A 24,677-nucleotide genomic window follows, 5' to 3' on the forward strand; every position below is an offset into this window, starting at 1 on the left:
TCCTTCTCCAATGCATGAAAGTGAAAAGTGAAAGTGAAGTCGCTCAGTCCTGTCCGACTCTCAGCGACCCCATGGACTGCAGCCTACCAGGCTCCTCCATCCATGGGATTTTCCAGGCAAGAGTACTGCAGTGGGGTGCCATCACCTTCTCCATTGAGTCAGTAATTCTTGTTAAATATAAGTCTAAAGCCCATCACTTCATGGGAAATAGATGGGGAAACAGTGGAAACAGTGTCAGGCTTTATTTTTCTGGGCTCCAAAATCACTGCAGATGGTGACTGCAGCCATGAAATTAAAAGACGCTTACTCCTTGAAAGGAAAGTTATGACCAACCTAGATACCATATTCAAAAGCAGAAAAAAAAAAAAGCAGAGACATTACTTTGCCAACAAAGGTCCATCTAGTCAAGGCTATGGTTTTTCCAGTAGTCATGTATGGATGTGAGAGTTGGACTGTGAAGAAAGCTGAGCACAAAAGAATTGATGCTTTTGAACTGTAGTATTGGAGAAGACTCTTGAGAGTCCCTTGGACTGCAAGGAGATCCAACCAGTCCATTCTAGAGGAGATCAGTCCTGGGTGTTCTTTGGAAGGAATGATGCTAAAGCTGAAACTCCAGTACTTTGGCCACCTCATGTGAAGAGTTGACTCATTGGAAAAGACTCTGATGCTGGGAAGGATTGGGGGCAGGAGGAGAAAGGGACGACAGAGGATAAGATGGCTGGATGGCATCACCGACTCGATGGACGTGAGTTTGAGTGAACTCTGGGAGTTGGTGATGGACAGGGAGGCCTGGCATGCTGCAATTCATGGGGTCACAAAGAGTTGGATACGACTGAGTGACTGAACTGAACTGAACTGAAAGTGAAGTCGCTCAGTCATGTCCGACTCTTTGGGACCCCATGGACTGTAGCCTACCAGGCTACTCTGTCCATTGGGATTTTCCAAGCAGGGGTCTGGAGAGGGCTGCCATTTCCTTCTCCAGGAGATCTTCCCAACCCAGGGATCGAACCTAGGTCTCCTGCACTGTAGGCAGACGCTTTACCGTCTGAGCCACCAGGGAAATCCTAAATATAAGTCTAGCCTATATTTAACTAAAGAAAATTATGCAGCTGAGTTAATAGATAAATGAACTTCTCTTCTCTCCCTAGTTTCCTGATTTTTGTTATTGGTAAATCTGATCTCATATAATGATTTGAGAAAGTTGACTTTTGTTCTATTTTCTAATAATGATTGTGTAGAATTGGTGCTCGTTCAACTCTGATTTCAATGAACTTAGCTTGATTATTTACACAACTGTAACAAGAAGAGCCAGAGAAGACAATGGCACCCCAGGCCAGTACTCTCGCCTGGAAAATTCCATGGACGGAGGAGCCTGGTAGGCTGCAGTCCATGGGGTCGCTATGAGTCGGACATGACTTAACGACTTCACTTTCACTTTTCACTTTCATGCATTGGAGAAGGAAATGGCAACCCACTCCAGTGTTCTTGCCTGGAGAATCCCAGGAATGGGGGAGCCTGGTGGGCTGCCGTCTATGGGGTCGCACAGAGTCGAACACGACTGAAGTGACTTAGCAGTAGCAGCAGCAACAAGAAGAGCAATTGATAATTTCTTTTAAGTTGGCAAACCTGGAACTTTTCATAAAGAATCTCAGATAGAATATTTAAGAGACCACTCAAGGCCTCTCAGTGCCAAGGACTTATGATCAGATTTTCCCTTCAATACCCTCAGATTTGGGTGACTCCTTCTTTTCTTGAGGTCCTCAAAATATTGAGGTTCTTGCATCTGCCAGGAAATGGCTTTCCTTACTCACGTAGTAAGGCTGTTGGAAACCCTGTAAGCAGGAATCAGGGCATTTTTCCAAAGGTATTTTTGGCAGCATATTGTCCACCTTGGTTTTTTAAATTCACCTAGTCATATGTGAGTCTATGGATGTTTCTTTCATATATGTGTTTACAGTCAAAACCTTGATAATATAACCAATGTTCCCAATTTTGTCCTTTTTATGGGGAGAACAAATTTGTATTAATGTTATATAATAATATTTCCATAAAAACAAGAATATTCACTAAGAGTTTCCAAATTCTGGAGGTAGAGCAGAAAAGATAAATGTTTTCTCTTTGTTTACAAAGTTGTGCTTTGTCAAATTGCTGCGTGTGATAGCTGGCTTAAAGGGAAAGGTTTTCTCACATGTGGAAAACAAGACTAAAGAGCCAGTAATATTTTGAACAAAAAAAGTATGAATATGTTGAGCCATATTCATCAATTCACTAAATCCTATGTAACTAATTCTTGTTGAAATTTATCTTTTATTACCAGTTTATAAAACCAACAAGTTTTCCACTAGAGTTCTGTAATTTCTTATCAAGCTCAGAGGTGTAATCTAAAAGTTATCAGGAACCTATATTTGTCAAAAAATCATTTTGTGAAACTTCTTGAAGATATTCATTTTTGTAAAAGCTGCAGAATAAAATAATCACTCTATAAATGATAAAAACCTAAAATTGAATGGTTAAAGATCTGATAACAATGAAATTAACAAAGAAATTTGATTATTTCTGCAACATACAAGAATTGGAATCATAACATTATAACAGGATATATCTAGATTTTAGGGACTTCAAATTATTTTTAGAGCATTTATAATAATAACATTTACCTTGCAACATAGCCTGAGAATGCTTATCATCACTCATTTGATAATGCTTCCCATGTAATTTAACACGCCAAATAAGCCTAATCAGTTTAATATGTCCCTTTGAGATGTTTCAGGAGTCCTCTGAAGCACCTTGAAGTTAGTTAGAAGTCAAAAGAACTTCGTTTAGAGTCTGACTTGGGGCAGTTTGAGAATTTTAGACACTGGTCAAATAAGATCAAGGTCATTGTGAAAAAATACTTTTCACTTAACCAAAGTGATAGTAAAAGATTTCAAAGGCAAATACACAAATTTACAACAGGTTACCTAAAAGGTAAATAACTTTACAATCTACTATCAGAAACAGATCAATATCCTAAGAAAACTTTGTTCTCTTAAGGGTGAGAGAAGACCAAACTCTAGTTTTGCATCAGCTAACTTTTATTACTAAAATTTATTTACTTAATTAAATATACTCTAAATTTAGCCAATTCTGACCATGCATAAAATTCTTTTTTTCAGGTTGCTTTTTCATAAATCTTTTATGCCTTTTTTATTTTAACTTCAGATTTTGCCTTATGTTTCCCCCATTCCCCCCCTCCCCCCAGCTTTTTCTTAGTATCTCTTTAGGACAAAATTGCTTTCTTTTAGCAAAATGCATTATCATTTCTTAGATCTCTCTCTCTCTCTCTCTTTTTTTCCCTCATACTAAGATGTGTTCCTTATTATTTTATTTTTATTTATTTTTATTACTTTTAGTAGTTTTAATTACATAATTTAGGTTTCTTAATCTTTGAAAATCTTACTTTCTTGTGAAAGCTACAAAGTAAGCAATTATGAACTGTTTTTACACTAGCATTTTTTAGATTGGCAAACATATTATTGTTGTTGTTTAGTTGCTAAGTCATATCCAACTCTTTGTGACCCCATGAACTGAAGCACGCCAGCTTCCCTATTCTTCACCATCTCCTGGAGTTTGCTCAAATTCAACTCCATTGAGTCAGTGATGCCGTCTAACTATCTCATCTTCTGTTGCCTCCTCCTCTTGTCCTCAATCTTTCCCAGCATCAGGGTCTTTTCCAGTGAGTCAGCTGTTCACATAAGGTGGCCAAATTACTGGAACTTCAGCATCAGGCAAACATATAGATACTATTTATAATTTCTAAACATATGTACATTTTTACAGAAAATTTCTCAGTGTGACATCAAACATTTTATTAATAGTTCCAAATATCTTTAGTTTCTCTCCACAAGGAAGCCTGTGGTCAGTAATTAATGGTTCAATATTTTATCTTTTTGGAAATGAGCTAGAAATTCAATACATTTTTCTGTTTAACTTTAGCAAAACTCTAAAGTTTCAAGTTACAAAAGAATTTGGAGCAGATAATTTTAAGTTGACATATCATAGATCATGATATTCTTAAATAATTCACCTAAAAACTTTACCTCATTTGCATTTAATTTACTTATCAAAATATCATCATAGCAAATACTTCTTGCTGAAAATTTTTATAACAAAGATAATAAGATCTTATTTGAATAGGAACAATAAAAGTGTTATATGTAGTGCAAACGACTCTAAAGTTATATATGTACTAGTTAAACCAACAAACATCAACTCACTTTAACATCAAATTTTTTTTTATTTTTTAAATTATGAAAGTATGATAACACACTTACAGTAGACTTGGAAAATACAGGACAAAGTTACATATAGCTCCACTATATAATATAATTATTTTTAAGTACATAAATAGAAATTTTTTATTTGGAGTTTCAATATCATTCTCTTAAAATTTAATAGAATGAATAAACAGAAAACTAGAAGGATACAGTAGACTTGAAAAACACTTTGACCTAGTTAAGATTCACATAATTTTGTTTGTTTGTTTGTTAAGGTCAAACAAATTTGACCTAGTTAAGATTCAGATTCAGATAATTTTCACACAACAGTGGGATACAAATTCTACAAATTCTACAATTCTACAAAAAACCTCAATGGTTTTCATAGACTATAAATCTGGAGATATTGGAACATATCCAGAGACATAAAACAATGCTCAAAATTTCATGGTCTACAGGTATTGAAATCATACAGAGTCTAATCTCTTATCACTGTGGAATTATGTTAGAAATCAATATGAAATGATATTTAAAAATAACCCACATATTTTCAAGTGCAAAGTGACAATTTCTAAGGGAGATCTCTGACTAAGCTATTGAAATCTTCAATAAAGTTAAAAGACTGAAAAAACACAGAGGGTGATTGCAGATAAGAAAGAATTTGAATGAGAAATCAATATCAAAGTGAGAAATTAAAATGTCAAAGATCCTTTGGAGGAAAAAACAATACCTGGGCATTTGGGTATTTCAAAATTTTCCAAGATAATACTAATGTGCTTCTGGATTTTAAAAAGTGCTTACGAGTTTTTTTCTATTAAATGGTAGGTTTAGTGATATAAAATTTCATTATTTTCTGATGACCAATCATGATCGGTTTACTTCAGTCACTAGGTCGTGTCTGTCTTTTGGAGACCCCATGAACAGCAGCATGCCAGGCTTCACTATCCTTCACTATGTGCCATAGTTTGCTCAAACTCATGTTTATTGAATTAGTGGTGACATCCAATTATCTCATCCTCTGTTGTCCCCCTCTACTCTTGCCTCCAATCTTTCCCAGAATCAGGGTCTTTTCCAATGAGTTGGCTTATCAGGTCCACAAAATATTGGAGGGCTTTCCTGATAGCTCAGTTGGTAAAGAATCCACCCGCAATGCAGAAGACTCCAGTTCCATCCCTGGGTTGGGAAGACCAACTGGAGAAGGGAAAGGCTACCCACTCCAGTGTTCTGGCCTGGAGAATTCCACGGACTGTATAATCCATGGGATCACAGAGTCAGACACGACTGACCAACTGTCACTTTCACTTTCAAGTATTGGAGCTTCAGCTTCAGCATCAGTCCTTCTGATGAATATTCTGGGTTGATTTCCTTCAGAACTGACTGGTTTGATCTCCTTGCTGTCCAAGGGAATCGCAAGAGTTTTCTCCAGCACCACAGTTGGAAAGCATCAACTCTTCAGTGCTCAGCATTCTTTATTTATGGTCAAACTCTCACATTTGTAAGTGATTAATAGTTGCATAATCACAATAGTAAAAGTCATTTATCAGTTTTCACAATCAATAGCCAGACTAAAATCAAAAGATAATTACAAGCGCAAGCCATAATGGAAATATGATTAACCTAACAATATAAAATAATTACATACAGTTTGAGGGGTTAAGTAGAGTGATGGGGTAAGTGGATATGCACACACACACATGTTTTCATCTGCCCAGCCAGTCTACATCTTTTGGTTGGTGCACTTAATCCAGTTACATTTAAGGTAATTATCAATACCTTAAATGTATAATCCTATTACTGTTTTCTTAACTGTTTTAGGTTATTTTGTATAGGTCTTTTCCTTTTCTTGTCTTTCCTGTCTAGAGTAGTTCCTTTAGCATATGTTATAGAACTGGTTTGGTGATGCTGATTTCTCTTAACTTTTACTTGTCTGTAAAGCTTTTGATTTCATCATAAATCTCAACAAGAGTCCTACTGGGTTGTAGGTTCTTCCCTTTCATCACTTTAAATATATCGTGCCATTCTCTTCTGGCTTGTTGAGTTTTTTTGAGAAATCAGCTGATAACCTTACGGGAGTTCCCTTGCATTTTATTGCTTTTTTTTCCCTTGTCGCTTTTAATATTTTATCTCTTTCTTCAATTTTTGTCAGTTCGATTACTATATGTCTCACTATGTTCTTCCTTGGGTTTATCCTGCCTGGGACTCTCTGCACTTCCTGAATACGGTTGACTATTTCCCATTTTAGGGAAGTTTTCAGCCTACTATCCTTTCAAATGTTTTCTCAGGTAGTTCACTCTCTCTTCTCCTTCTGAGATTCCTATAATGAAAATGTTGGTGCATTTAATGTTGTCTCAGAGGTCTCTTACTTCATTTTTTCCATTCTTTTTTTCTATATTCTCTCTTGCAGCAGTGATTTCTACCATGTTGTCTTCCAAGTTCCTTATTCAGTCTTCTGCCTCAGTTTTTCTACTATTCATTCTTTCTAGTGTATTGCTCATCTCTTTCTGTTTGTTTTTTAGTTCTTCTAGGTCTTTGGTAAACCTGTCTTGCATCTTCTCCATTCTTTTCCTGATATCCTGGATCATCTTCACTATAATTATTCTATATTCTTTTTCTGGAAGGTTGACCATCTCCTCTTCATTTAGTTATCTTTCAGAGGTTTATATTGTCCCTTTGTCTTGGACATAACCCTTTGCTGTTTCCTATTGATTAAACTTCTGTGATGTGGCCTCCATTCTAGAAGCTATGGCAATGTAGTTCTTGCTTTTTCTATCTGCCTTTTAAGATGGGAGTAACTGGTGGTGGGAAATCCTGGGTCTTACTCTGGTAGGTATATTCATGCTCAGTAAAATTTTGATCCAATTGACTGCTAATGGGTGGGGCTGAGCTCCCTCTCTATTAGCTGTTTGGCCTGAGGTGACCCAGCCCTGGAGTCTACAGGATCTATGGTAGGGCTAGTGGTGACCTTCAAGAGAGCTCATGCCAAGAAGTACTTCTCAAGACTGCTGCTGCCAAAGCCTCCTTCCCTGAGACAGGCCACTGATGACCCATGCCTCCCCAGGAGACCATCCAACAGTAGCAGTTAGGTCTGGTTCAGTCTCCTGTGGGGTCGCTGCTCCTTCCTCTGGTTCTTGGTACAAGAAAGATTTTTTGTGTGTCATCCAAGAATAGAGTCTCTGTTTCTCCCAGTCCTTTTGAAGTCCTGCCATCAAAGCCCACTGGCCTGCAAAGTCAGATTCCCTGGGGATTCCCAGTCCCTGTGCTGGATTTCCAAGCTGGGAAACCTGACGTGAGGCTCAGAACCTTCACAACAAGGAGAGGACTTATTTGGTATTCGTGTTCTCCACTTTTGTGGTCACCCACTCGGAGAGTATGGGATTTGATTTTATAATTATTGCACCCCTCCTACCATCTGGTTGTGGCTTCTCCTTTGGATATGGGGTATCTGTTTTGGTGGTTCTAGTGTCTTCCTGTTAATGATTCTTCAATAGGTAGTTGCTATTTTTCTGTTCTCACAGTAGGAGATGAACACAGATACTTCTACCCCTCCATCTAAAACCAATTTCCCAAATAATAATTTAATAGTGCATTTTTTCTAGATCTCATGAACCTGAAATTTATTTGGGTTAGTTTTTTATATTTCAGAGAATTTATAAAAGTTCTTAATTTCTTTAGGCCAATTAAATAGAACATATTTATAAATTAATTTTGTTCATGCCATTTAGAGATAGAAATATATGATGTTTATCGCATACATACCTGGATATACACACATCCATATAAACATAGAAAGAAATCTCTTAATTTTCATTTTAAAATTTAACATTTGATCTATATGTCTATTTTTGTGACAGTACCATGCAATTTTCATTACTCTAGATGTTTATAACAGCCCGAAGTCAGGAAAATGTATTCCATTAGGTCTGTTCTTTCTCAAGATTGTTTTGGCTATTCAGGGTCTTTTGTGTTTCCACACAGTTTTTTCTTCTTCTTTTCTTTTTTTTAAAATTACTTATTTTTTTATTGAAGGATAATTGCTTTACAGAATTTTGTTGTTTTCTGCCAAACCTCACATGAATCACCCATAGGTATACAAATATCCCCGCCCTTTTGAACCTCCCTCCCATCTCCCTCCCCATCCCACCCCTCTAGGTTGATACAGAGACCCTGTTTGAGTTTCCTGAGCCATACAGCAAATTTCCATTGGCTATCTGTTTTACACATGGTAATGTAAGTTTCCATGTTACTCTTTCCATACATCTCACCCTCTCTTCCCCTCTCCCTATGTCCATAAGTCTATTCTCTATGTCTGTTTTCTCCATTGCTGCCCTGTAAATAAGTTCTTCAGTACCATTCTTCCAGATTCTGTATATATGTGTCAGAATACGGTATTTATTTTTCTCTTTCTGACTCACTTCACTCTGTATAATAGGTTTTAAGTTCATCCATCTCATCAGAACTGACTCAAATGCCTTACTTTTAATGGCTGAGTAATATTCCACTGATGAACTATGGTGTTGGAAAAGACTCTTGAGAGTCCCTTAGACTGCAAGGAGATTCAACCAGTCCATCCTAAAGCAAATCAGTCCTGAATATTCATTGGAAGGACTGATTTTTAAGCTGAAACTCCAATACTTTGGCTACCTGATGCAAAAACTGACTCACTTGAAAAGACCCTGATGCTGGGAAAGATTGAAGTCAGGAGGAGAAGGGGATGACAGAGAATGAGGTGACTGGATGGCATCAGCAACTCAATGGACATGAGTTTGGGTAAACTCTGGGAGTTGGTGATAGACAGGGAGGCCTGGCATGCTGCAGTCCACGGGGTCACAAAGAGTCAGACACGCCTGATCAACTGAACTGAACTGAACTAAAAAACATGCTCAATATCCCTAGTCATCAGGGAAATGTAAATCAAAACCACAGTGAGAGATATCACCTCACACCTGTCAGAAAGGCCATTATCAAAAAGAACACAAAGAACAAATGTTGGCAAGGATGTAAAGAAAAGGGAACACTGTATGCTGTTTTGGAGAATGTAAATTGGTGCAACCAGTGTGGGAAATGGTATGGAGTTTTCTCAAAAAATTTAAAACTGGAACTACCATATAACCCAGTTAATTCCACCCCAAAAACCCTGAACACACTAATTTGAAATATACATGCATCCCAGTGTTCATAGCAGCATTATTTACAGTTGCCAAGATATGTATGCAACCTAGGTGTCCATCAAAAGATGCATTGATATAGAAGTATACATACCTCACCTCTTTTATATACACACACACACACACATACACACACACAAGGACACATGCACAGAATGGTATACTACTCAGGAATTAAAAAAGATGAAAATTTGCCACTAGCTGCAACATGGATGGACTTGGAGGGAATAATGCTAATTGAAATGAATCAGACAGAGAAATAAAAATACTATATCACTTATATGTGGAAAAATATTGTATCACTTATATGTGGAATCTAAAAACTACATGAACTAGTGAATATAACAGAAAAGAAGCAGACTCCTAGATACAGAGAACAAACTACTGGTTACCAATAGGGAGAGGGAAGCTGGGAGGAGCAATTAAAAGTAGGAGGTAAGAGTTACAAACTATTAGGTATAGGGATATATTGTACAGTACAGAGTATTTAGCCAATATCTTTAAATATCTATAAATGGAATATTTATAACCTTTAAAAAAATCTTTAAAAATTGTGAACCATTAAATTGTTACCTATAACATATAATACTGTGCATAAAACATACTTCAATTAAAAAATAAAAAACGGGAGAAGGCCAGAAAATACTGATTAAAATTGTTTGAAAAATGAGTTTGAAAAAAAGAATGTTTGTGGTTTCTCTCAGACCCTGGATTTGAGACAGCTTTCTGCAATGTGCCCACTATCCATCTACTAAAGCTTGCTCTTGCCACTGTTGGGGGCATACACAGGGAGCTAGCTGCAGGTTGCAGGGGGATATCACATGTAGAGTCCTAGAAGTGCCTATAGGCCATTTGGGGAAATCCACAGGTGAGGCACCCTCAGTAACTTATGGACACACCTTCTGATTGAATCCCTGAAGAATCTTTGTCCTTTGTTAAGGTCCATTACAAGCTCTAAGTGCTAACCACCCCTCAGGTTGCCACTCAGGATTCAGTGCTCTGGGTGAGGGAAGAGAAAAGTGGGTGTCATTAGCAGCATCTCTCACACCAGGGAAAGCAGGCACTCACTTATGTGCTTTCAGTTTCTTCTATGGGAGAAATCACAGCTGAAGAAAATCTCTTGGCTCAGAGCTGTACTGCCTTGGGGGAAGAGGTGATGTGGGTAAAATCTAATCTTGATTTATTTACTCTAGTAGTGCAACTTTTTCACTAGACTCCTGGATTCCCACAAAGTCTCTCTCATCTGTAGGTGATTGTTTAAATCAGTGTTTTCAGGAGCTCCGTGACCACAGCTAAGAGGGGCAGGAGCTGATTCATGGGCCACTTCATGGCCCACAGCTGGGACCAAGTTCTGTATACCTATTAGCCAACATACAGTGAGTGTGATTCCTCATGGGTCCCTAGGCATATGGTGTTGCTGACAGAACCAAAGTCAAACAGGACTGTAGCTGAATTCTAATACAATCAGAGTTGTTTCTAGGTCTGTAGCTGTGACTGCAGTCAATGAGTCAGTCATCTGGGTATAAATCTGTTTTCTCAGTGGGTCTTTTATTCTTCAACAGCATCATTTTTTCACAGTCTCCTAGCTGAATCCCACATCTCCCACAAAGGCACTTTTATCCATGGATAAATGAAAGAGATTGGAACACCAGACCACCTGACCTGCCTCTTGAGAAACATATATGCATGTCAGGAAGCAACAGTTAGAACTGGACAAGGAACAACAGACTGGTTCCAAATAGGAAAAGGAGTACATCAAGGCTCTACATTGTCACCCTGCTTATTTAACTTATATGCAGGGTACATCATGAGAAACGCTGGGCTGAATGAAGCACAAGCTGGAATCAAGATTGTCAGGAGAAAGATCAATAACCTCAGATATGCAGATGACACCACCCTTATGGCAGAAAGTGAAGAAGAACTAAAGAGCCTCTTGATGAAAGTGAAAGAGAAGAGTGAAAAAGTTGGCTTAAAGCTCAACATTCAGAAAACTAAGATCATGGCATCTGGTCCCATCGCTTCATGGCAAATAGATGGGGAAACAGTGGAAACAGTGGCTGACTTTATTTTGGGGGGTTCCAAAATCACTGCAGATGGTGACTGCAGCCATGAAATTAAAAGACGCTTACTCCTTGAAAGGAAAGTTATGACCAACCTAGACAGTGTATTAAAGAGCAGAAACATTACTTTGCCAAAAAAGGTCCATCTAGTCAAGGCTATGGTTTTTCCAGTGGTCATGTATGGATGTGAGAGTTGGACTGTGAAGAAAGCTGAGCGCCGAAGAATCGATGCTTTTGAACTATGGTGTTGGAGAAGACTCTTGAGAGTCCCTTGGACTGCAAGATCCAACCAGTCCATTCTAGAGGAGATCAGTCCTGGTTGTTCACTGGAAGGACTGATGTTGAGGCTGAAGCTCCAATACTTTGGCCACCTCATGCAAAGAGCTGACTCATTTGAAAAGACACTGATGCTGGGAAAGATTGAGGGCAGGAGGAGAAGGGACAACAGAGGATGAGATGGTTGGATGACATCACTGACTCAGTGGACATGAGTTTGGGTAAACTCTGGAAGCTGGTGATAGATAGGGAGGCCTGGCGTGCTGCAGTCCATAGGGTTGCAACGAGTCAGACATGACTGAGTGACTGAACTGAACTGAACTGAAGGGAGCAATATGTTTAAGGGACCTTTGGTTTGGCCACTGTGCTGATGTCATTCTCCTTTATTTTTCCATTTCTTTGTAACATATTACCAGCAATTTTGTTGCTTAAGACAAAATCAACATATTTCAACAGTTTCTGTAAGGAGTATGGGTGTGGCTTATCTGAGTGCTTTGTCTAGGCTCTCATAAGGCTGTGATTGAGCCTGAGCTTAATTTTCATCTGCAATCTTGACTGGGGAAAAATTTACTTCTAAACTCATTAGGCTGTTGGAAGAATTCATTGTTTATAACTGTAGAGCTGATGGCAGCTCACTTCTTCAAGACCAGAAGAATTTTTCATCATGAAAGATTCAATTCTTTTAAGGATTTTCTTCTGATTAAGTCAGGCCCACCCACAATAATCTTTCTTTGGATCAAACTTGAAATTAACAGATCTACAAAGTCCATGCTAAAACCAAATCACATGTTCTGCCCAGGTTCTCAAGAGGAGAGAGTCATACAAATGTGTGACTAATTGGAAGTCATTTTAGGGTATGTCTGCCAGGTATGTCTTTGGTGTCTGAGGAGACATAAAGAAATGAAGATATCCATGACATTGAGTAAATAATGATTTATAATAGTATTCTCTGGGAACAGTGAAAATTATGGAAAATATAGCTAGTGTTTAATCTTCAGGGAACATTTTGTATGTTGCTAATCTTTATATCTCATGGAACACAGTACTAGCTTAACAAATTTTTATTGTATAAGTAGTATCAACAAGCTGTTCTATGCTGTTGTCCTAAAAAGTAATAATTCACCTGCCCTCCGAAAAAGTCTTCAGTATAACTTTTCCTTACCTTGGCTCAGAAAAAAAGTCACAAAAATGAGCAATTAGCAAAAGGTAAATTCTTCTTACAATTCCACTGACCCAAGATGACTTGTCTATCTTGATAAATCAGAGAAACTTCTCACTTCCTCTCCAACTTTTTCCATTCCATCTTCCCCTGGGAAATGGGCATCAGGCACATTTCATGGCAGACTCTGATGACCTCTAAGGATTCTAGAATCATGAACCCTGTTATCTGTCATAAAAGTTAATTGGAAACTCAAGTATCTGATTTAGAAAGAACTAATCACAATAAAACAAAAATCTCTGCAATTTAGTTCATGAATTGCATTAGGAAGGCTGCACAATTATCAGAGTAAACACCTCAGAGAAGGAATTAAGGCCTCTAAAAAAGCATGTACTTGGAGAGGAGACTTCATACTCAAGTTGGAGCTTGCCAGGTCCCTGAGTATGTGTCTGTGTGTTCATAACGTGCATGTGTGCAGGTATGTGTACACTTGCACGGGGGAAGCACATAGAAGAAACATTTCTTTTTCAGTCACCAGTCCTAGAACTAATGAAAAATATAACTAGGAATGCACCTGGCCTTTTCTGAGAAACTGCATGTGTGGTGTTCAATCACTCAGTCGTGTCCGACTCTTTGAAACCCTATGGACTTAGCCCACTATGCTCCTCTGCCCATGGGATTCTCCAGGCGAGAATACTGGAGTGGGTTGCCATTTTCTTCTCCAGGGGATCTTCCCAACCTAGGGATTGAACTCATGTCTCCTGTGTCTCTTGCATTGGCAGGTGAATTCATTACCACTGAGCTACCTGGGAATCCCTGAGAAACTTTATTGGCACATGTTTTCAGAAATAAGGAAATGGTTTTGCCTTCTATGAAGATATGTTTTAACTTAAGCCTAGACGAGTAAATTATGCACAGAAACGTGGTATTTCTGAAAATGAGAACCTTATGCCCTTTTCCTTCCATTTGGGATGACTGGCACATTGGCTTTGTATTGGTCTTCCTGTCCAAGACAGTGTAGCTGGAACCCACAATTCCTCCTGCTACTGCTTCTCCAGATATTTGTTCCCCATGGAAGCTAGAAACAGAGAACCAGGGGTTCTCTGGAACCACTTTTTAGGTTGTGTCCCAGAACCTCACCAAAAGCTAACTGAGTTATAAAACCAAGCCCCAGAATGTGGCCCTGACAACCCCTTCTCACTTTCACATCTGACAGTGGGACGTTCAGGCAAACCCATGAGTTAGGCAAACGGGTATTCTGAACACAGGATATGCGGAACCTGTTCACCTCAGGTTGGTGCAAAGCAGATGAATTTGTTAAAATGAATCTGCTCTGGAGTTGTCCCTCTGTTTTTCTCACTGAGGAACTTACAATGGTGGTTGAAGAAATTATTCAACTTGTGGAATATTCCACTGTGATTGTGTTCATAACTGGTAGGGTGTTTTATTATGTTTTGCTTATCTATTTTCTGCTCAGTTTTTATTGAAATTTTATGTAAATATTAATAGATCTTTAAATGTCACACATAAATAATAATATTTCTCCAGGAAATGATATAACTTGACCTTCATATTACTTAGAAAAATATGTTTGTGTTTTTTATTGTTTCAGATTAATCATTCTCCTTCCTTTGTACTGAAATACTAATTTGCTAAAAATTTTTAATGTTTCTTGGGAAATAATTTCCAAATTGATGTTTCTATTGGCCATCCTAAGTATTGCTACAACAGAACACAATATTTTGCAAAAAATATTCTAATTTGTTGAAAGGCATAATTTTACATGGGCTTCATATAGTCTGCTTGTGAATATTTTAAGTAAAAATGGGACTTTGGGACTTTTTTCATAGAAGAAACATTTCTTTTTCAGTCACCAGTCCTAGAACTAATGACAAATATAACTAGGAATGGTCCTGGCCTTATCTGAGAAACTGCACATGTGGTGTTCAATTGCTCAGTCGTGTCCGACTCTTTACAACAATGAAAAAAAATTTTTTAAACAAGTACCAGCTGATTGCTTACCAAGTAACATTGATAAACAAGGCATATATTCTAAAACTCAACTCGTTTATTGGTTTTGAGTCTAATATTTTATTAGAATTATAGAAATAAATTAATCACAGTTTTAGAAACAATTAGTGCTTCCTGGTGGACTAAATGATTTCTAAGCTGAGCTTCAAAGTTGAGTGTGAACTATTTGGATGCAGGTGAAAGGAAGACATCCTACACAGAAAAGAAAGTATGCAGCAACCATTGGGGAATGATCTTGGCACATATGAGGACCTGGGGAAGTGCAAAGAATACAGGGGCAAGGGGGCATTTCATTCAGAATGATGCAGTCTGTTGGAGAGGGGGAAATTCCCCCCACCCTCCACCCCTCTTGAGTTCTTATGGCTTGACTAATATTAATGATAAAAGCGACATGATACAGATTAACAAGAGAAAAAGAAAATTGGATTCATACCCAAGGAGGTCTCATAGAAATGGGACCTAAGAAGTGCCCAGAAATGTAGCTTTTTAGACCAAAAAAACAAAATATCTGTGAGGAATCAATAGGATAAAGAACTTGGGTTTTGAGTGCTTAATTAGTGAGAAATCTAAACAGAGCTTTTGTTTGGGGTAGTAAATTAAAGAAGGGAAAAAGGTTTGTTTATATAGGCTTCCTAGCAATAAGGATGACCTACCTCTAGACGCGGGGAGTACACCTTTCACGTGAGAGATTGTTTTCCTACTTCTGGAGACAAATAGGAGGGTCAGAGTATATATCTCTTGCATTGGTCATTTCTTAAGTAACTTTAATTCAAAATAATCACTATGCCATTGAGGCATATTTTGGGGTAGCTTACCCTGGGCCCCAGAAAGACCATAATGAAGTATTTTTCCCTTTTTTAAAATATTCTTTATTTATTTTTTTGAATCAAAGGATAATTGCTTAACATAATTTTGTTGTTTTATACCAAATATCAACATAAATCATTTATAGGTATACACATGTCCCCTCCTTCTTAAACATCCCCCCCCAACTCCCTCCCATCCCACCACTCTAGGTTGTTACAGAGCCCCTTTTTGAGTTCTCTGAGTCATACAGCAAATTTCCATTGGCTATCTATTTTACTTATGGTAATGTAAGTTTCTATGTTACTCTCTCCATTCATTTACCCTCTCCTTCTTCCCCCTGCCCGCATGCCCATAAGTCTGTTCTCTACGTCTGATTCTCCATTGCTGCCCTGCATATAAATGCATTGGTACAATCTTTCTAGTTTCCAAATATGTGTGTTAATACATGATATTTATCTTTCTCTTTCTGACTTACTTCACTCTGTATAATAGGCTATCCATTCACCCACCTCATTAGAATGTAGACTCAAATGCATCCCTTTTTATGGCTGAGTAATATTTCATTGTATATATGTACCACAGCTTCTTTATCCATTCATCTGCCAATGGACATCTAGGCGGCTTCCATGTTCTAGCTATTGTAAATTGTGCTGCAATGAACATTGGGGGACATGTATCTTTTTCAATTTATATTTCCTCAGGTATATGCCTAGTAGTAGGATTGCTGGGTCATATGGTGGTTTTATTCCTAGTTTTTTAAGGAATCTCCATACTGTCTTCAATAGTGTCTGTATCAGTTTACATTCTAACCAACACTCCAAGAGGGTTCACTTTTCCCACACCCTCTCCAGCATTTATTGTTTGTAGACTTTTTGATATTGGTCATTCTGTTTGGTGTGGAGTGATATCTCACTGTAATTTTGATTTGTATTTTTCTGATAATGAACTATGTTGAGCATCTTTTCATGTGTTTGTTAGCCATTTGTATGTCTTATTTGGAGAAGTGTCTGTTTAGTTCTTTGGCCCACTTACTGATTGAGTTGTTTATTTTACCGATATTGAGCTACACGAGCTGCTTCTATATTTTGGAGATTAATTCTTTGTTAGTTGTTTCATTTGCTATTATATCCTCCCATTCTGAAGGCTGCCTCTTCACCTTGCTTATAGTTTCCTTCATTGTCCAAAAGCTTTTAAGTTTAATTAGGATCCATTTGTTTATTTTCATTTTTATTTCCATTTCTCTGGGAGGTGGGTCATAGAGGACCTGGCTGTGATTTACCTCAGAGAATGTTCCACCTATGTTTTCCTCTAGAGTTTTATAGTTTTTGGTCTTATATTTAGGTCTGTAATCTATTCTGAGTTTATCTTCATATATGGTGTTAGGAACTGTTCTAGTTTCATTCTTTTGCATGTAGCTGTCCAGTTTTACCAGCACCACATATTGAAGAGGCTATCTTTGCCCCATTGTATATTCTTGATTCCTTTGTGAAAAATAAGGTACCCATAGGTGCATGGGTTTATTTTGGGGATTTTTATCTTGTTCCATTAGTCTATATTTCTGTTTTTGTGCCAGTACCATTCTGTCTTGATGACTGTAGCTTTGTAGTATAATCTGAAGTCAGGAAGCTTGATTCCTCCAGCTCCATTCTTCTTTCCCAAGACTGCTTTGGTTATTCAGGGTCTTTTGTGTTTCTATATGAATTGAGAAATTTTTTGTTCTAGTTCTGTGAAAAATACCATTGGTAATTTGATAGGGATTGCATTGAATCTGCAGATTGCATTTGGTAGTACAGTCATTTTCACATTTTATAGTCATTTTCACATATTGATCCTTCCTGCATAGGAACATGAAATATCTCTCCATCTGTTTATGTCATCTTTTATTTCTTTCATCAGTGTCTTATAATTTTCTACATACCGTTCTTTTGTCTCCTTATGTAGGTTTGTCCCTAGGTATTTTATTCTTTTGGTTGCAATGGTGAATGGGATTGATTCCTTAATTTCTCTTTCTGATTTTTCATTGTTAGTATATGGGAATTGTTACTATATGATTTCTGTGTATTGATTTTGTATTCTGTGACTGCTAAATTCACTGATTAGTTCTAGTAATTTTCTGATAGTATCTTTAGGGTTTTCTATGTAGAGTATCATGTCATCTGCAAACAGTGACTACTTTCCTTCTTTTCTGGTCTGGATTCCTTTTATTTCTTTTTCTTCTCTGATTGCTGTAGCTAGGACTTCCAAAACTATGTTGAATAATAGTGGTGGGAGTGGACACCCATGTCTTCTTCCCCAGCAGGATAAACTGTAGATTTATCATATATGGCCTTTACTATTTTGAGGTAGGTTCCTTCTAGGCCCCTTTTTTTTCTCTTAAATTTTAATCATAAGTATGTGCTGAATTTTGTCAAAGGCTTTTTCTGCATCTATTGAGATTGCAATATGGTTTTCATCTTTCAATTTGTTAATATGGTGTATCACACTGATTGATTTGCATATATTGAAGAATCTTTGCATCCATGGAATAAACAAAATTTGATCATGGTGTATGAGCTTTTCAATGTTTGTTGAATTCTGTTTGCTTGAATTTTGTTGAGGATTTTTGCATCTATGTTCATCAGTGATATTGGCCTGTAATTTTCATTTATTCTGTTCTCTTTGCCTGGTTTTGGTATCAGGGTGATCGTGGCCTCTTAGAATGAGTCTGGAAGTGTTCCTTCCTCTGCAATTTTTTGAAAGAGTTTTAGAAGGATAGACATTAGGTTTTCTCTAAATGTTTGAGAGAATTCACCTGTGAAGCCATCTGGCCCTGGGCTTTTGTTTTGGGGGAGAATTTTGATCACAGTTTCGATTTCAGTGCTTGTAATTGGGTTGTTCATAATTTCTATTTCTTCCTGGTTCATTCTTAGAAAATTGAACTTTTCTAGGAATCTGCCCATTTCTTTCAGGTTGTCCATTTTATTTCCATGTAGTTGCTTATAATAGTTTTTTATATTTCTGCATTGTCTGTTGTAACCTCTCCTTTTTCATTCCTAATTTTGTTGATTTGGTTCTTCTCTCTTTTTTTTTTAATGAGTCTGGCTAAAGGTTTGTCAATTTTGTTTATCTTCTCAAAGAACCAGCTTTTAGTTTTATTAATCTTTACTATTGTTTCCTTCATTTCATTTTCATTTATTTCTGTTCTGATCCTTATGATATCTTTCCTTCTACTAACTTCAGGGTTTTTTTTGTTGTTCTTCTTCTTCTTTTTCCAGTTGTTTTAGTGTAAAGTTAGATTTTCTATTCAATGATTTTCTTGTTTCTTTAGGTAAGATTGTATTGCTATAAACTTCCCTCTTAGAACAGCTTTTGCTATATCCCATAGGTTTTGAATTGTTTTATTTTCATTGTCATTTGTTTCTAGGAATTTTTTTTAATTTCCCTTTTGATCTCTTCAGTAACCTGCTATTATTTAGAAACGTATTGTTTATCTCTATGTGTCTGTGTTTTTTATAGTTATTTTCTTGTAATTGATATCTAGTTTTGTGGTCAGAAAAGATGCTTGATATGATTTCAATTTTCTTAAATTTACTGGGGTTTTATTTGTGACCCAAGATGTGGTCTATCCTGGAGAATGTTCCATGTGCATTTGAAAAGAAAGTGCATTCTTCTGCATTGGAATGGAATGCCCTGAAGACATCAATGAGATCCATCTGGTCTAAGATGTCATTTAAGATTGTGTTTCCTTTTTAATTTTCTTTTTGATAATCTGACCATTGGTGTAAGAGGAATGTTAAAGTCTCCTACTATTATTGTGTTACTGTCAATTTCTCCTTTTTTGTCTGTTAGTGTTTGTCTTTTGTGTTGAGGTGCTCCTATGTTGGGTGTTTATCTTCTCAAAGAACCAAATTTTAGTTTTATTAATAGATATTACAACATCTATTTCTATGTCTTCCTCTTGGATTGATCCCTTGATCATTATGTAGTATCCTTCCTTATCTCTTGTAATACATTTTATTTTAAGATCTATTTTTTATGATATGAGGATTGCTACTCCAGCATTCTTTTGATTTCCATTTGAGTGGAATATATTTTTCCATCCTCTCATTTGCAGTATATATGTGTCTTTAGGTTTGAAGTGGGTTTCTTATAGACAGTATACATGTGGGTTTTGTTTTTGTATCCATTCAACCAGTCTGTGTCTTTTGGATGGAGAATTTAATCCATTTACATTTAAAGTAATTATTGATACATATGTTCCTATTGTCATTTTCTTAATTGTTTGGGGTTTATTTTTGTAGATCTTTTTCTTCCCTTGTATTTTGCTGACCATATAAGTCCCTTTAACATTTGTTGTAAAGCTGATTTTGTGGTACTAAATTCTCTTAACTTTTGCTTGTCTGTAAAGCTTTTGATTTCTCCATCAATTTTGAATGAGATTTTTACCAGGTAAAATAATCTTGGTTACAGATTTTTTTCCCATTCAGTACTGACACTCCCTTCTGGCCTGAAGAGTTTCTGCCAACAGATCAGCTGTTGAATGTATGGGGTTTCCTATGTATGTTACTTGTTGTTTTTCTCTTGCTGCTTTTAGTATTCTTTCTTTGTGTTTAATCTTTGTTAGTTTGATTAGTATGTGTCTTAGTGTGTTTCTCCTTGGGTTTATCCTGTATGGAATACTTTATGCTCCTTGGACTTGATTGACTATTTCCTTTCCAAACTTGGGGAAATTTTCAACTATAATCTCTTCAAAAATTTTCTCATACCCTTTCTTTTTCTCTTCTTCTACTGGGACCCTTATAATTTGACTGTTGATGCAATTAATATTGTCCTTGAGGTCTCTGAGACTATCCTCTCTGAGACTAACTGAGGATAGTCTTCATTTTTTTTACTTTATTCTGCTCTTCAGCAGTTATTTCTACCATTCTATCATCCAGCTCACTTCTGCCTCAGGTATTCTGCTAGTGATTCCTTCAAGAGTATTTTTAATTTCAGTAATTGTGCTGTTTGTCTCTGTATGTTTATTCTTTTATTTTAATAGGTCTTTGTTAATTGATACTTGCATTTTCTCCATTTTATTTTTTTAGGTTTTGGATCATCTTTACTATCATTATTCAGAATTCTTTTTCAGGTAGTCTGCATATTTCCTCTTTATTTATTTGGACTTATATGTTTCTAGATTGTTCCTTCATTTGCACATTATTTCTCTTTTTAATTATTCATTTATTTATTTATTTTTAATTTATTTTGTTTGAGGCCTCCTTTTCCCAGGCTTTGATGTTGAATTCTTTCTTCCTTTTGGTTTCTGCCCCCATCAGGTTGGTCCAGTGGTTTGTGTAAGTTTCAGGTAGGCTTTGACTTGTGCTTGTGTTCCTGTTGGAGGAGGTGAGTTTTTTCCCCTCTGATGGGCATGGCTGAGTGAGGTGGTAATCCTGTCTGCTGATGATTGAGTTTGTATTTTTGTCTTGTTTGTTGTTTGACTGAGGCATCCTGCACAGGGTGCTACTGGCAGTTGGGTGGTGCCAGGTCTCTCACACAAATTGTCACCTTTGTCAGTGTTCTCAATATTTGATATTCCCTAGGGTTAGGAGTTCTCTGGTAATCTAGGGACTTGGAGTCAGTGCACCCACTCCAAAGTCTTAGGGCCTGGGCTCTGGCCAGGAACAGAGATTCCACAGGTGGTTTGTTATGGCATTAAATGGTATTAAAACAAACACACAAAAGTGAGAAACAAAAGGTGCATCCCAGATAAATGGCAATTACAAAATCAGGTAGATAATAACTAAAATAATGGAATATACACACATATATGTACACCCATATGCAAAACCAAAAGTCCAAAAAAGATAAATAAATAAAGTATAATAGATTTACCTTGCAAACAAAGGAAATTAAAAATGATATCCACCAATTAAAGAATAAAACTATAGGTACAAAATTGATAACAAATACCAAAAAGCTAAAATTATAAATCTAGAGTAGAGTTTGGAATTTCAAAAATACAATGTTAAAGAAAAGAAGAAAAAAAAAAAGGTCTAAAAAATTATAAAAAATATATATATGAAGTTTTGCTGGGCATACACACTGAGGAAACCAGAAGGGAAAGAGACACGTGTACCCCAATGTTCATTGCAGCACTGTTTATAATAGCCAGGACATGGAAGCAACCTAGATGCCCATCAGCAGATGAATGGATAAGAAAGCTGTGATACATATACACAATGGAGTATTACTCAGCCATTAAAAAGAATACATTTGAATCAGTTCTAATGAGGTGGATGAAACTGGAGCCTATTATACAGAGTGAAGTAAGCCAGAAAGAAAAACACCAATACAGTATACTAACGCATATATATGGAATTTAGAAAGATGGTAACAATAGCCCTGTGTATGAGGCAGCAAAAGAGACACTGATGTATAAATCAGTCTTGTGGACTCTGTGGGAGAGGGAGAGGGTGGGGAGATCTGGGAGAATGGCATTGAAACATGTATAATATCATGTATGAAACGAGTCGCCAGTCCAGGTTCGATGCACGATACTGGATGCTTAGGGCTGGTACACTGGGACGACCCAGAGGGATGGTATGGGGAGGGAGGAGGGAGGAGGGTTCAGGATGGGGAGCACAGGTATACCTGTGGCGGATTCATTTCGATGTCTGGCAAAACTAATACAATATTGTAAAGTTTAAAAATAAAATAAAATTTTAAAAAAAGAAAAGAAACTAGCACAACATTGTAAAGCAACTATACTCCAGTAAAAATAAAATAAAAAAAAGAATAAAACTAACTAAAGTGAAAACTGGAAAACAGAACTAAAGCAAGGTGCCAACTGGGGAATAAAACAACAAAAATAAAATAAACTGACAAATATGGTGAGAAAAAGAAACAAAGAAAATAAATGCAAAGTTGAGCAGAAGTAAATAAAGAAGATTTATATACAGTAAAGATTAACTACAATGGGAAAAGAACAGTAGGAAAAGCAAACAAAGGAATAAATGTAGAAAAAAGTAACAATAAATTTTTAAATTTTTTAAAAAGAGAGAACAAAAAGTAAAAAAAAAAAAAAAAAAGGAAAACCCCACAGAACTGCAAAAGGCCAATGCAGAGGCAGTACGCTGCTGCTGCTAAGTTGCTTCAGCTGTGTCTGACTCTGTGCGACCCCATAGACGGCAGCCAACTAGGTTCCTCTGTCCTTGGGATTCTCCAAGCAAGAATACTGGAGTGGGTTGCCATTTACTTCTCCAAGGCATGAAAGTGAAAAGTGAAAGTAAAGTCGCTCAGTCGTGCCCAACTCTTAGCAACCCCATGGACTGCAGCCTACCAGACTCCTCCATCCATGGGATTCTCCAGGCAAGAGTACTGGAGAGGCAGTATATAACAGAAATAAAAAGTGTGGTTTTTAAAAATTCTCTAAAGTTTAAATAGATTTAATAGTACTAGTAAAAACCATCAACTACAACAACAGAGTGATAGAGAGGTGGGGGAAACATCCAGAAGCAACTACAGAACAAGTCAAAATATAAGAAATGTTTTTCTTGAGTCTCTGCTGTCAGCATCCATTCCCTTGCTGGGAGTCACAGTACACCTCACCTCCCTAGGATGCCCTTCAACACTGGGCTGGTGTCTGGACCAGCTGTGGGATCTGCTCAGACTCTAATCTGGTACTATTCCTGTGTGTTCTTGCCTTCAATGTCCACAGGTGTCAGAACTAGTGCATTTTCTTTTGTGAGAACTCGCGTTGTCCTTTTACATATTCCATAAACACAGTCTTCCTAGTTGATTGTGTGGATTTAATCTAGTTTGTACAGTGGGTGGGAAGGTTTTGGGTCTTCTTCCTTAGCCACACTGCCCCTGGGTTTCAACTGTAGCTTTATCTCTACCTCTGGACGTGGGTCATCCAGAAGGGTTTGCTCTTGAGGCTTTGTTCTGTGCCAGTGAGGGCCGGCTGTGGAGGTGGCACAGCTGCTTAGGTCACAGGGTCCCTGGCAGCACCAGGTACTCAAGGGAGCTGGCAGCAGGAAATATGCTCTAGAAGGGTATGGCAACCCACTCCAGTATTCCTGCCAGGAGAATCTCCTGGGCAGAAAAGCCTGCAGACCACAGTCCACAGGGTCTTAAAGAGTTGGATGTGACCAAAGTGGCCCCGTTTGCATAGATGCAGAACTCTTTCTAGCTTCTGGCAGTTCTTTCCCGGTAGGGATCATGCATGCAGGTGGCATGGTTGCTTGGATCACAGGGACCCTGGCAATGCTGGCTATGCAGGGGCACTGGTGTCTATTGTCACAGGAGACACAGTGTTATTAGGGCTTTTTCTAGTCTGTGGCAGCTCTTCCCCAGTGAGGACTGAGCATGAAGGTGGCACAGCAGCGCCAAGTGTGCAGGGACACAGACGGCCTCAACTACAGGAGCTTTGGCCCTATCAGAGTCTTTTTCTAGCCTCTGGTAGCTGGTGATCTTCGGCTAGACCTCCTCCATTGCCCCACCCATTCAGGCCTTTAGAGGGCTCCCCTGACTTGGGTCCTTCTCTGTTGCTCAGCACTGTCAGGTGCTTAAAGGGCCAGCCTCTCTGTTGTTCAGCTGCTGGTGCTGGCCTGTGGGAGAGAGAGGCTAAAGTGATGGCCCCATCCCTACACACAGCAGTATCACCTTGCCTCCAAGGCTGCCTGGCTTTCCTCCACAGGCATTTCCTACCACAATCTCCTCCCGCGTGTCCCCTAGGGCCATCTCCCCACCATCAACCACAGACCTCACCCTGGATTCCTCCACAATCTCTGCACTCCAGCCCCCAGCTGCTGTGCCTTCTAAGGGACACATGTCCCTGACTGGGGTATGTATGGCTGTGGCAAGGATTTTCTGTGTGATTCTCATTCCATTTAGACTGTCACAGATCAGCTGCTTCACTCTCAGCCTCAACTATCTCTCCTCTGTCCCAAACAGTTGCCCC

At 37.8% G+C, this 24,677-nt stretch overlaps 1 protein-coding gene and 1 non-coding gene across 7 annotated transcripts in view; one reads left to right on the forward strand and one right to left on the reverse strand.

Moving 5' to 3' along the window:
- GABRG3 (gamma-aminobutyric acid type A receptor subunit gamma3) overlaps nucleotides 1-24,677 on the forward strand; it is a 650,486-nt gene that overhangs the window by 609,230 nt on the left and 16,579 nt on the right. The gene's annotated exons all lie outside the window — the stretch shown is intronic.
- On the reverse strand, nucleotides 989-1,060 carry TRNAC-ACA (transfer RNA cysteine (anticodon ACA)). The gene has a single exon. It is a non-coding gene; the product is annotated as a tRNA-Cys (tRNA).

This window comes from Bubalus kerabau, chromosome 19, assembly GCF_029407905.1.
Source record: "Bubalus kerabau isolate K-KA32 ecotype Philippines breed swamp buffalo chromosome 19, PCC_UOA_SB_1v2, whole genome shotgun sequence".
Lineage (NCBI taxonomy): Eukaryota > Metazoa > Chordata > Mammalia > Artiodactyla > Bovidae > Bubalus > Bubalus kerabau.